The sequence below is a fragment of the Ovis aries genome, chromosome 6, assembly GCF_016772045.2.
Source record: "Ovis aries strain OAR_USU_Benz2616 breed Rambouillet chromosome 6, ARS-UI_Ramb_v3.0, whole genome shotgun sequence".
NCBI lineage: Eukaryota > Metazoa > Chordata > Mammalia > Artiodactyla > Bovidae > Ovis > Ovis aries.
The window spans coordinates 110,507,265-110,521,206 of NC_056059.1; the positions used below are offsets into that span (position 1 = coordinate 110,507,265).

At 42.2% G+C, this 13,942-nt stretch overlaps 1 non-coding gene across 1 annotated transcript; it reads right to left on the reverse strand.

Moving 5' to 3' along the window:
* Positions 1-12,855: 12,855 nt before the first annotated feature.
* Positions 12,856-12,927, reverse strand: TRNAS-GGA (transfer RNA serine (anticodon GGA)). The gene has a single exon. It is a non-coding gene; the product is annotated as a tRNA-Ser (tRNA).
* Between the last annotated feature and the right edge of the window lie 1,015 nt (positions 12,928-13,942).

Below are 13,942 nucleotides of genomic sequence, written 5' to 3' on the forward strand. Positions count from 1 at the left end.
TACCAATCTCCATCCTATTTGTTTACCATCCCTCCAGTAACAAATCACAAAGGTGCTGGCTTAAAGGACCACAAATTTATTTTGTTTCTTTTCTGAAGGTCAGTAGTCTAAAAATGTGTCAACATAACATATTCCTTCTGAGGCTATAGGAGAGAATCCATTTCCTAGGCTTTCCAGCTCTCAGAGGCCCTCTTTATTCTCTGGTTTGCAACCGGCTATACCACCCCACCCCTAAAGCCTGACTCCAAACTCTTTCCTCTGCTGGCCATATCTCCTTCTCTGACTCTGACTCTCTCACTCCCCTTTTCCTATTTTTTTAAATTTAGTTTTTATTTTATATTGGAGGATGAAAGTGAAAGTGTTAGTTGCTCAGTCATGTCTGACTCTGTGCAACCCCATGGACTGTAGCCCGCCAGGCTCCTCTGTCCATGGGATTCTCCAGGGAAGAATACTGGAGAAAGCAGCCATTCCCTTCTCCAGGGGATCTTTCCAACCCAGGGATCAAACCTGGGTCTCCTTCATTGCAGGCAGATTCATTACCAGCTGAGCCACCAGGGAGGCCTCTGATTTATAATGTTGTGTTGACTTCAGGTGTACAGGAAAGTGACTCAGTTGTACATATATATATACGCATTCTTTTGTCAGAGATTTTTCCCATGTAGTTCATTACAGGATACTGAGCTGAGTTCTCTATGCTATACAGTAGGTTCTTGTTAATTATCCATCTTATATGCAGTAGTGTATATTTGCCAGTCCCAGTCTCCCAATTTCTCCCACCACTCACACACATTTTCCCTTTGGGTACCAAGAAAAAATTTGAAGTTACACGTCCTGTGCTATGCTTAGTCACTCAGTCGTGTCTGACTTTGCTACCCCATGGACTGTAGCCCACCAGGCTCTTCTACCCATGGGGATTCTCCAGGCAAGAACAATGGAGTGGGTTGCCATTCCCTCCTCCAGGGAATCTTCTCAACTCAGGGACTGGACCCAGGTGTCCCACATTGCAAGCACATTTTTTACCATCTGAGCCACAAGGGAAGCCCAAGAATACTGGATTGGGTAGCCCATGCCTTCTCCAGGGGAACTTCCTGAACCAGGAATCGAACTGGGGTCTTCTGCATTGCAGGTGGATTCTTTACCAATGAAGCTAAAACCACCAAGTAAGAAGTTGCAGAGCTAACAGAGATGCCCACATGTTGAAATTCTGAGTCAGGACTCCTTCCTAACTACAACCACAGTGTGATGCCACCCTAGAGGTGCATCGCTTCTCTCTTATAAAAGTCCTCAGGAACACATTGGGTCCACCTGGATAATCCACAATTATCTCTCATCTCAAAATCTTTAACTCAGTTTCATCTGCAAAGTCTTTTTGACTATGTAGGGTTATATGCTTACAGGTATTCAGCAATTAGGATGTAGATTCTTTTTTTTTTTTTTCTTTTGCAATGAGATCATTATTCTACCTACAGCATCCACACAGACTGTAAGGTGAGTATTATCATTGCTCCCTTTTAAAGGTTAAACAATTATAGTAATGAAAATATGGCTCAGAAATATTAAGAAATTCTCTGAAGATCACAGATTTGTAAGTGAAAGAGCAAGTGTTCAAACAACACTCTGTTTGACTCTGCAGCATTTGTGCTTTCTGTAGAATATACTGAAGAGACTCAGTTTCCTCTAAATCCAAGACAACTGTATTTGATGATCTTTGATGGCCACCTTCTGTCTGATAGTTTGTGATCTTCTGCTCAGGAAAAAAGAAAAAAACAAAAGCTTAGTTCCAGATTGATGACCCGTTGATGTCTCTTTTCTGGCTCTAAAGGGGGAAAGTGAGATCCTGGAGCTCCCGCAACAGAAAGTGACGCAAGACTTTAGAAAAATGCAGAAAAAGTCCGGCTCCTATCTATGTGACCTTGGAATAATAAACACAAAATCTGCTTAAGATGCTGAAATAATCTCCCATTGGGCTTCTCTCCTGGCAGCCCAACCGTCAAAATCAATGACAATCACATTTGTGTATTGCTAATTGAACCAAACAGGAGGTAACTGGTCTTGGGAAATCCTATAATGAAGTAATTAGTTACTCCATCAGTAAACGGAAATAATAATCACAGATTGTTAAAGCTGAAAATAAACTTTCTGATGATAGATGGGGGACCTACATCCCAGAAGGGTCCAACACCTGACATAGCTCTTAGCAAGGGAGCTGGAACAGACACCCCGGTTTTTCGGGCTGGTGGTCTAGGATTCTTTCCACAGGACCAACAACTCCTGCAAGTCTGAACAAGAAGAGGTGGTTTCCATGTAGACTGGAGCATCAGAGAGGAAGTGATACATTGTAAATGCATGACAGCCCTTACTGCTGCTGAGGGCCAGATGGCTTAAAACCTAGAGTCTGTGTGCAGCTGGGGAGAGTCTTTGGGTCACATGCATCCATTCACATGCCACCTAAGGAGCTCACCAGCCCACTCAGCTCTCAAGGACTATTTATTTCTTTTATTTTTTTAATTATAAAAATAATGGATCACAGTTATTGTTTAGTCACTCAGTCGTGTCTGACTCTTTGCTGCCCCATGGACTGCAGCACATCAGGCTTCCTTGTCCTTCACCATCTCCTGGAACTTGCTCAAACTCATCCCATTGAGTCAGTGATGTCATCCAACCATCTCATCCTCTGTCATCCCCTCCTCCTGCCATCAATCTTTCCCAGCATCAGGGTCTTTTCCAATGAGTCAGCACTTCACATCAGTTAGTCAAAGTATTGGAGCTTCATCTTCAATATCAGTCCTTCCAATGAATATTTAGGACTGATTTCCTTTAGGATGGACTGGTTGGATCTCCTTGCAGTCCAAGGGACTCTCAAGAGTCTTCCCCAACACCACAGTTCAAAAACATCAGTTCAGTGCTCAGCTTTTTTGATGGTCCAACTCTCACATTCATACATGACTACTGGAAAAAACACAGCTTGGACTATATGGACCTCTGTCAGCAAAGTATGGTCTCTGCTTTTTAATATGCTGTCTAGGTTGGTCACTGCTTCTCTTCCAAGGAGCAAGAGTCTTTTAATTTCATGGCTACAGTCACCATCTGCATTGATTTTGGAGCCCCCCAAAATAGTCTGTCACTGTTTCCATTATTTCCCCATCTATTTGCCATGAAGCGATGGAACTGGATGCCATGATCTTTGTTTTTCGAATGTTGAGTCTTAAGCCAGCTTTCTCATTCTCCTTGTTCACCTTCATCAAGAGGCTCTTTAGTTCATATTCACTGTCTGCCACAAGGCTGGTGTCGTCTGCATATCTAAGGTTACTGATATTTTTCCCAGCAATCTTGATTCCAGCTTCTACTTCATCCAGCTTGGTATTTCACATGTTTTAATCTGCATAAAGTTAAATAAGAAGGGTGACAATATACAGCCTTGTCATACTCTTCCTAATTTGGAACCAGTCTGTTTCATGTCCGGTTCTAACTGTTGCTTCTTGTCCTGCCTACAGATTTCTCAGGTGGCAGGTAAGGTGGTCTGGTATTCTCATCTCTTGAAGAAGTTTCCACAGTTTGTTGTGATCCACACAGTCAAAGCCTTTGGCATGGTCAATGAAGCAGAAGTAGATGTTTTTGTCTGGAATTCTCTTGCCTTTTCTGTGATCCAGTGGACGTAAGGAATTTGATCTCCGATTCCTCTGCCTTTTCTAAATCCAGCTTGAACATCTGGAAGTTCTCAGTTCTCAGTTCTTGTACTGTTGAAGCCTAGCTTGAAGAATGTTGAGCATTACTTTGCTAGCATGTGAGATGAGTGTAATTGTGTGGTAGTTTGAACATTCTTTGGCACTGCTTTTCTTTGGGATTGGAATGAAAACTGACCTTTTCCAGTTCTGCGGCCACTGCTAAGTTTTCCAAATTTGCTGGCATATTGAGTGCAGCACTTCAACAGCATCATCTTTTAGGAACTGAAATAGCTCAACAGGAATTCCATCCTCTCTCCACTAGCTTTGTTTGTAGTGATGACTCCTAAGACCCATTTGACTTCACACTCCAGGATGTCTGGCTCTAGGTGAGTGATCACACCTTTGTAGTTACCTGGGTTATGAATATCTTTTTTGTCCTGTGTATTCTTGCCACCTCTTCTTAATATCTTCTGCTTCTGTTAGGTCCATACCATTTTTTTCCTTCATTGTATCCATCTTTACAGGAAATGTTCCCTTGGTATCTCTAATTTTCTTGAAGAGATTTCTAGTCTTTTCCATTCTATTGTTTTTCTCTATTTCTTTGCATTGATCATTGAGGATTTCTTATCTCTCCTTGTTATTCTTTCGAACTCTGCATTCAGATGGATATATCATTACTTTTCTCCTTTGCTTTTGCCTCTCTTCTTTGATAGCTATTTGTAAGGCTCAGACAACCATTTTGCCTCTTTGCATTGCTTCTTCTTGGGGATGGTTTTGATCACCACCTCCTGTATGATGTTATGAACCCTCATCTATAGTTCTTTAAGCACTCTATCTATCAGATCTAATCCCTTGAATATATTTGTCACTTCCATTGTATATTCATAAGGGATTTGATTTACATCATATCTCAATGGCCTTGTGGTTTTCCCTACTTTCTTCAATTTAAGTCTGAATTTGACAATAAGGAGTTCATGATCGGAGCCATAGTCAGCTCACAGTCTTGTTTTTGCTGACTGTATAGAACTTTTCCATCTTTGTCTGCCAAGAATATAATCAATCAGATTTAGATACTGACCATCTGGTGATGTCCGTGCGTAGAGTTTTTCCTTGTGTTGTTGGAAGAAGGTGTTTGCTATGACCAGTGTGTTCTCTTGGCAAAACTCACTTAGCATTTTCCCTGCTTCATCTTGTACTCCAAGGCCAAACTTGCCTGTTCCTCCAGGTATCTATACTTTCTACTTTGCATTCCATTCCCTACAATGAAAATGACATCTTTTTTTGATGTTAGTTCTAGAAGGTCTTGTAGGGCTTCATAAAAGCATCCAACTTCAGCTTCTTCCACATTAGTGACTGGGGCATAGACTTGGATTACTGTGATATTGAATGGTTTGCCTTGGAAATGAACAGAGATAATTCTGTCGTTTTTGAGATTGCACCCAAGTACTGCATTTAGGTGGCTTCCCTTGTGGCTCAGGTGGTAAAGAATACAATGCAGGAGTCCTGGGTTCAATCCCTGGGTTGGGACAATTCCCTGGAGAAAGGAAAGGCTACCCACACCAGTATTCTAGCCTGGAGAATTCCATGGACTGTGTAGTCCATGGGGTCGTGAAGAGTTGGACACATCTGAGTGACTTTTACTCACTCACTCACTCACTGCATTTTGGACTCTTTTGTAGAACCATGAGGGCTACTTGGAACATTTTTAAAGTAGAAATAAATCATCCATCATTAATTATACATGTTAATCACATTTCATCCACAAATATTATGGAGAATTTCCTTTCAAATTTTTCCTTCTCTACGTCTACTCAATAATTCTTTGTAGAAACACACTCCCTCTCTTTGCATAAAAGTAATAAACATCCTTGTGGCCCAATGGGCCTCTCTATGCTCCCTGCCCACCCCTCACCTCTAAGTGAACATAAAGAACCCAAGTGATCTTTGCCTGGGCCACTGTGATTAGTTCAAGTGTGGCCATGTGAACCAAGGCCACCCACAGAAGACCTCTCTAGGACTTCGGTTAGAGTTGCTTGGAAGCGGCTCCTATAAGTATGAGGTGATGCAGAGCATCAGATTGGCCCTGGAGTCTCATTTTGTTATGGATAAAAATTACCTGCCTGACAGTAAGTCCAAACTGAAACAAACAGAGTTTGGGGGAGAGAGAGAAAGGAGAGATGGAGAGAGAAGGACAGAGGAGGAAAGGAAGAAAGGAAGGAGGGAAGGGTGAAGGAGAGAAATAATCCTGAGACCTTCATTTCATTCAGATGCCTCAGCCTAAACTTGTATAAAACTAGCTTTGCCCAGTAAATTTCCTAGTTTTTATGATCCAGTAAATTCTCTTTATTTAAGTCGATTTGGATGTCTCTCACTTGCAGTTAAGAGAAGCTGAAGGAGCATCTGGCTGGCGTGTTCAAGTGGCAGGTGCACAAACATGAAACTGACTACTTGAGGGTGAGAGCCCCAAGCCCCAAAGCAAAGATGGAAAATCCTTGTGCGAACATGGGCTTTGTGTCGATGTGTTCTGATACACATACAGCTTTGTGCCCTGCTCTTCTCACTTAGCACAATTACAGTGATAATGACAATAGCTTTTAATGATTGCACATTAAGAATTGTAGATTCTGTATTTTCCAGACATTCTTTCTTTTATCACCCAGCTCTATTAGGTATGTGCTACTATAGTCAGCATTTGCAGCTTTAAAGAAGCTGAAAAACATGCTTAAATGCAAATAGTTAAAGAGGCTTTAAACCCTGTTGCTTTGGTCCAGAATAAGAAATTTTCCACAACTGTTTATGTTTTTTTCTATTTCATCACCCTGTTCCTATGGATTACTTTTTCCTTGCGTTGTTGTTATTTAATCACTAAGGGAAAGGAAAGGAACGTTGCTCAGTCTTGTCCGATTCTTTGCGACCCCATGGACTGTAGCCTACCAGGCTCCTCTGTCCATGGGATTTTCCAGGCAATAGTACTGGAGTGGATTGCCATTTCCTTCTCCAGCGGATCTTCCTGACCCAGGGATCGAACCCGGATCTCCTGCATTGTAGACAGACACTTTACCGTCTGACACCAGGGAAGCCCTAAGTCATGTCCAACTCTTTTGAAACCCCATGAACTGTAGCCCACCAGACTCCTCTGTCCATGGAATTTCCCAGGCAAGAATACTGAGTGGATTGTCATTTCCTTCTCCAGGAGAATTTTCTTGACCCAGGGACAGCAACTGCATCTTTTGCGTTAGCAGGAGAGTTCTTTACTACTGGACCACTAAGGAATCCCAATGTAAACATTTTTAATAGCAGCATATGGTTCAACTGAAAACAGGTAACTATTTTCCTTTTGGGCAAAGGATCTGAATGAAGGTGTAACAAATGACCTGTCCACACAAATGAAGACAGAGCAAGAGATCTGTCCAGGCTGCTGAGACACGATTTGAATTTTGGTAGCAAATATTTTGATCTTACCAGGGAAAGCTGGTAACCTGTTCCTTCCATCTCACTGGAAATGTGTACCAGTTCCCTCCACCCTCACTCCCAGGGGCCCTGCATGGATAATAAAACTCATTGTAATAGCAGAGAGGAGCTTTACTGCTGGAGATACAGAAGGAAGCTTGTCACTCAACAAAGGTGTGTTTATACCTACTCTGTATGACTGTGGCTATAACAGTGAAATAAAATCTAAAAAGTCTTGTCCTCTTAAAGTGTTCATTCTGCTTGGGGGAGAGTACTTCAATCAATAAATCAATCAAAACAGGATCTTCCCTGATGGTCCAGTGGTTAACATTTTGCACCCCTAAACCTGGAGGCACAGGTTATATCCCTGGTTGGGGAACTAGAATCCTGCATACTGCCAGGAGTGCCCAAACTCTATACCCATTAAAGGATATGTCTTCTACTCCCAACCCTGGTAACACTTGCTAACTTAAAAAAAAAAAAAAAAACTTTCAAAAAAAATCAAACATATAATATAAAAGAGGTTGGTAAGTGTTAAAGGGAAACCTGATAAGAAAGTAGGAAAGGTTGCCATTGATCAGAATCATCAGGGGAAGCCTTCAGTGTGGAGGTAACACTGGAGCAAGGACGTGAAGGTTTCAAGGGACTAAGTCGTGCAGAAAAGAGCATTCCTGGAATGTGTGAAAGAGAGTACAATGGCTCAGAAGCTAGAGAATATCTCATGTGCTGAAGGAAGACTCAGGAGCCCGGGGTGGCAGGAAGACAGCAGATGAGAAGGTTCGAGAATATATGAGGTCAGAGCAGGTGGGGTCAAGAGCAGACATTGTAGAGCACTGTACGCTGTGCTGTGTTAGCACTTTGGTGTTCACGTTGAACCAGATGGAAGCCCACTTGAACAGAGCGGAATAATCTGACCTCAAGTTTAATGGCGTCCCCCTGGTCCGTGTGTGAGGACTAGATTGTAACGGGCAAACCAGAAGCAAGGGGACCAATCAAGAGATGAATGACAATAGCTTGTACTGGAGTGATAAGTGCAGATGTGTTGAGAAGTGATCCAGCCCTGGATGTGTTGAATACAGAAGAGAAAGGATCTGCTGATGGGTTTTCTGTGGGCTGAGGTAGCCAAGGAGCCGTGGATGCTCCAAGCACACAAACTTCCCCCCGGATCATCTCTGTTTGGATGGTGGGAAAGTTGAAGTGGACCTTGTCCCTGGAAGAAAGAGATGGGTGGCTACAGATGGTCCATGCCACTCCCTTGCTACCTTTAATGAAATAAGAGGTTTTTTTTGTGTGTTTTTTTTTTAATCCAGGGACATGGGAGATTAGGATTGACACATATATACTACTGACACTGTGCATAAAACAGATAACTAATGAGAACCTACTGTGTAGCACTGGAAACTCTACTTAACGCTCTGTGCCGACTTAAATGGGAAGTCCAAAAGGGAAGGGGTATACATATGTGTATAGCTGATCCATTTTGTTGTACAGTAGAAACTAAGCCAACATTCTCAAGCAACTATGCTCCAACAAAAACTAATTTAAAATAAGGAAACAAACAAAGCAATGGTAACTGGCCTTTCCAATATAGAATTGGTCATTTCAAATCATTGTAGGATTATTGATCTTTAAAAATCTGCCTTTTCTCAGAATGTTCTAGGTGAGTTCTACATTTTTGCCAATTCATTTCTAAATCATGTTCTGCCAAGTATTCTTCTGTTCTATGTACTTTGTGGTAATGAACAGTGTGGAATTATTTTAAATGATGTCATAAACTGCAGAAGATAAAGAAAAAGTGTTTATATTAAATCTTAATGTTATAGTGAACTAATATGTAGTGGGATCTCTGGGAAGACCTTACATGCATACAATGATTTTAATAGTAGATGTCAAAGTGGGGGAGATTATGAATACTGTTTTTAATTTTTCTTTAATGAGCTTCTGTTACTTTTTTATTAAGAAAAAAATAAAAGAAATATAATAAAAGATGCAATAATAAAGGTATTAAAATAATTCTACTGCAGTTTATTTGGGCTGTTCCTAGTAATCTCTTGCTATTGGATGTTAAGACTGACTTTATTATTCTTAGTAAGTAGAGAATCAATCTGTGTCTGGTTGGTTTTAAAATTGAAAATGAAAGAGTTAAAAACTAAAAATTCTGAAAAAGAAAAAAAATTCTGAATAACATATTAGTGTTTTTAGCATATTTCATAAGACATGAAAATTATCAGTAGTGCACGTGAAAATGAGAGGTTAGGGTTTTAATTTTAATCAAACCTTCATTTTAGCCAAGCAGTAGTAATGCTCCATTTTTTTTAAAACCGAGCTGTCATTTATAATCCATATGAAAAGCGAACAGGCAGGCGTCTGTGGCCTCAAGGAGACCCCTGGTGCCGTACACAGACCCTTAATTCTTAACTCTGACACAACCTATCATTATTCTTTGACCTTGGAAGTGTATGTTAAATACAAACAAGCATCGGTTTCCCAGTGCTGACAATGAACGTTTCTTCCTCATTAGAGGGTTTTGGTGAGGGAAGAATGATGCACCCAAAGTTCCTAGTCTTGACGCGTGTCATAGAGTTACTTAGTGAATGACAACTGTTAGTACCTTCTCAGATTACTCTTGACCTTCTCGGATTACTCTTGGCCATCTTGACATTCCCACGGGTCAATCTTCCAACTTCCAGCTGGGTGGTCGCTGCTGCCTGCTGAAACCCTGGGTCTCTATAGGGGACTTCATATGTGGTTAGCACATTTCTCATGCTCTTCGTGTGTTCTAAGGAGATTCTAAGGAGACAAAACAGAGTTGGAACCAGGAAACACTTTTCCAATGAGGCATTGCAGTCTTGTCGCCCAAGCAACACTGTCTATGGAGCTGTTACATATTTAGCATAAAGCATATTGTGCAATTGTTCCACTTGCAAGGGCTTCTCATTTCATCTCACTGGCTTCTCCTGTTGCAGCATACAGGCTTCAGTAGCTGCAGCTCATGGACTTAGTGTTTGCGGCGCACAGACCTAGTTGCTCTTTGGCATGCGGATTCTTCCTGGACCAAGGATCAAACTGATGTCCCTTGCATTGCAAGGCAGATTTCTCAACCACTGATCCACCAGGGAAGCCCAGGAATATAGTTTTAAATCTCTCGAATTTGAGGAATGCTTGGAATGTTCAAGTGGAGATATTTAATAAGAAGTTGGTTACATGGCTAGAGCTCAGGCATATAGAGGTAAAAGAGCATATATAGATGACAGTTGAATCCCAGATTGTGCCCATGAGCAAGTGAGAAGAGTCCTGAGGAATTGTGCTTAAAGGAACACTGATATTTAGAAGCTGGTGAAGGGGAAGACTGGCAAGGAGGTTGGATGAGAAAGAGAAACAGGTCTTGGAGTTTTAAGAGTCAAGGAAGCAGAGAATTTCAAAGACAAGAGAAAAGCTGGTTAGAGGGAAGGCAGCAGCTTTAGAAACTGGATTTTTTTTTTTTTAATGTATTTAAATGCTTCTATGAGAGGAAACGGGAGATGCAGTTTTGATCCCTGGGTCAGGAAGATCTCTCAGAGAAGGAAATGGCAACCCACTCCAGTATCCTTGCCTGGGAAGACCTATGGACAGAGGAGCCTGGCAAGCTACAGTCCATGGGGTTGCAAAGAGTTGGTCAAGACTGAAGCGACTGAGCATATTGTGTTATGGGCTTCCCTGGTGGCTCAGCTGGTAAAGAATCTGCCTGCAATGCAGGAGACCTGGGTTTGATCCCTGGGTTGGGAAGATCCCCTGGAGAAGGGAACAGCTACCCACTCCAGCATTCTGTCCTGGAGAATTCCATGGGATAGCAAAGAGTAGGACACGACAGTGACTTTCACTCACTCATACTGTGTTATAATTGGTTATGATGTTTCCCCATTTACTCTGGGGCTTCCCAGGTGGCACCAGTGGTAGAGAACCAGCCTGCCAATGCAGGAGACATAAGAGCCTTGGGTTCAGTCTCTGGGTCAGGAAGATCCCCTGGAGAACAAAATGGCAACCTACTCCAGTATTCTCATCTGGAGGATCCCAGAGACAGAAGAGCCTGAAGTGCTACAGTCCATGGCGTCGCAGAGGCAGGCATGACTAAAGTGACTTAGCATGTGCACCCCATTTATTCTATTTCCCCAACTAGACTGAAAGTTCTTGAAACAGGAACTGTGGCTGATGTATGTGGCCTTCTTAATGTCGAAACAGTCCCTTTGACACAGAGATGCTTATTAAACGATGAATGAATGGGCAAATGGATACATAAGATCAGGCTTTCTCAGTGGCATATGTATGTTTCTGGATGATCTGCATTTTTAATGTAAAACAAAAAGCAAGTCATAGCAACAGTGTAAACATAGTCATTTTAATATCTTTCCAGTTCTGTAAATGGAGAAGATTTAGTTTCCTCTGGGCAGTAACTAATAGTGATAAAAAGGTATAGAATTGATTTCCCAATTCTCTGACACAGTGTTTAAGTTCAGTAGATGAAGTACGCTCAGTAGATGAAAATAGAGTCTAAATGTCCAAAAATGTATTAAACTGTATTTTGTTATTGTTAAAATGCCAAGTGTTAGTAATACTAACTGTCTAATGAAAAAGAAGAAAGGAAGAAAACCAAGAAGGAAAATTTAATAAATTCTTAAGGAGGAAAAGTTACTGGGCTTAGAAATACATACTGCGTGCATGCTCAGTCATGACTGACTCTACGCTACCCCAAGGACGGTAGCACTCCAGGTTCCTCTGCCCATGGGATTTTCCAGGTAAGAATACTGGAGTGGGTTGCCATTTTCTACTTCAGGGGATCTTCCTGGCCCAAGGATCAAACCCACATCTCCTGTATCTCCTGCACTGGCAGGCAGATTCTTTACCACTGCGCCACCTGGGAAGCCTGTCTTTGCTACATATTCATGCAAACTTTATAAGGTTCAACTTAATATTTAATTTCAACCGTTATCAAATGACTAGCCCTCCAACTCATTCTCTTTTCTAAGCAGATGGTTTCACCTTCTATCTCATGAGGCAATATCATATCCAGTTGCTCAGTTTTGTCTGACTGCTTGCAAACTCATGGACTCTATGGACTGTAGCCCGCCAGGCTCCCCGTCCACAGAATTCTCCAGGGAAGGATACTGATGTGAGTTGCAATTTTCTTCTCCAGGGGATCTTCCTGATCCAGGGATGGAACCCAGGTCTCCTGCATTGTAGGCAGACTCTTTGCCCTCTGAGTCACCAGGGAAGTCCACAATCAAAACCTTGTAAACTCACCTTCCTCAACCACAAGTTTTCCTTCCTACAACAGTGGAATCATTATCTCTTCTCCCACCTAAAGTGCAATTCCATTATTTTTAACTTTCTCAGGGGCTTATCTATCAGTTATCTGCTTCCCTAACATATTTTTTAATCTCCTTTGCTGTTTATTTCTCTCATCGAAAGATAAACATTCTCAAGTTTGCCCGATTGAGATAAAAGGCATCCTTTGTTCCTTATCCCCTTCCAGCGAACACTTTCTATGCACTATCTATCTCTTCTTATCCCAAGTCTGAAGAGAATTGTCTACTCCCACTGTCTTTTATACATTTGCATGCCCATCATATCATACTTGTGAACTTGCTCAAGCGTGTCCAACTCTTTGCAACCCCATGGACTGTAGCCTACCTGGCTCCTCCATCCATGGGATTCTCCAGGCAAGAGTACTGGAATGGGTTGCCATTTCCTTCTCCAGGGGATCTTCCCAACCCAGGGATTGAACCCGGGTCTCCCGCATTCCAGGCCGACGCTTTAACCTCTGAGCCACCAGGGAAGCCCATATCATACATTTTCAGTCTTATTTTACTGATTATTCAGCAATCTACTTAGAGCAAAGCTACATACATCTGTAGCTACAGCTCCAGAGCTCCCTAGAGAAACCTACCTCCAAAATGATTCCACTTCTTCCCTCTTCAGCCAAGAAGTCCAGACTAGGTCAGCACCACAATAGCTCCTTAATGTCTTTGTGCTTTCATAACGGTTTGAATTCCCTCTGACTAATCGTCTATATACAGAAAGTGAAAAGTGTGCAAGTGTTAGTCACTCAGCCGTGTAGGATTCTTTGCGACTCCAGAGACTGTAGCCCTCCAGGCTCCTCTGCCCATGGGGATTCTCCAGGCAAGAATACTCGAATGGGTTGTTATGCCCTCCTCCAGGGGAATCTTTCTAAACCAGGGATTGAAGCCAGGTCTCCTGCATTACAGGCAGCTTCTTTACCATCTGAGCCACCCAGTTCACAAATCTGATCACAGTTTCTAAACATCTATAACATCTGAGGACGTGCAATTGCTCATTGGATAAAGTCAATGTCTCATTTGGCATCAGTAGCTCTATAGATTTTGCTCCCTCATGTCCCTGCAGCCCTCCTTTAGCATCCATTGCTGCTGTTCAGTCACTAAGTCATGCCCGACTCTTTGAGACCCCATGGTATACAGCATGTTAAGCTTCCCAGTCCTTCACCATCTCCCGAAGTTTGCTCAAACTCACGTCCATTGAGTCGGTGACACCATCCAATCATCTCATTCTCTGTTGTCCCCTTCTCCTCCTGCCTTCAATCTTCCCCAGCACCAGGGTCTTTTCAGGTGAGTCAGCTCTTCACATCTGGTGGCCAATGTATTGGAGCTTCAGCTTCAGCATCAGTCCTTCCAAAGAACACCTAGGACTGATCTCCTTTAAAATGGACTGGTTGGATCTCCTTGCAGTCCAAGGGACTCTCAAGAGTCTTCTCCAACACCACAGTTCAAAAGCATCAATTCTTCAGCGCTCAGCTTTCTTCACAGTCCGACTCT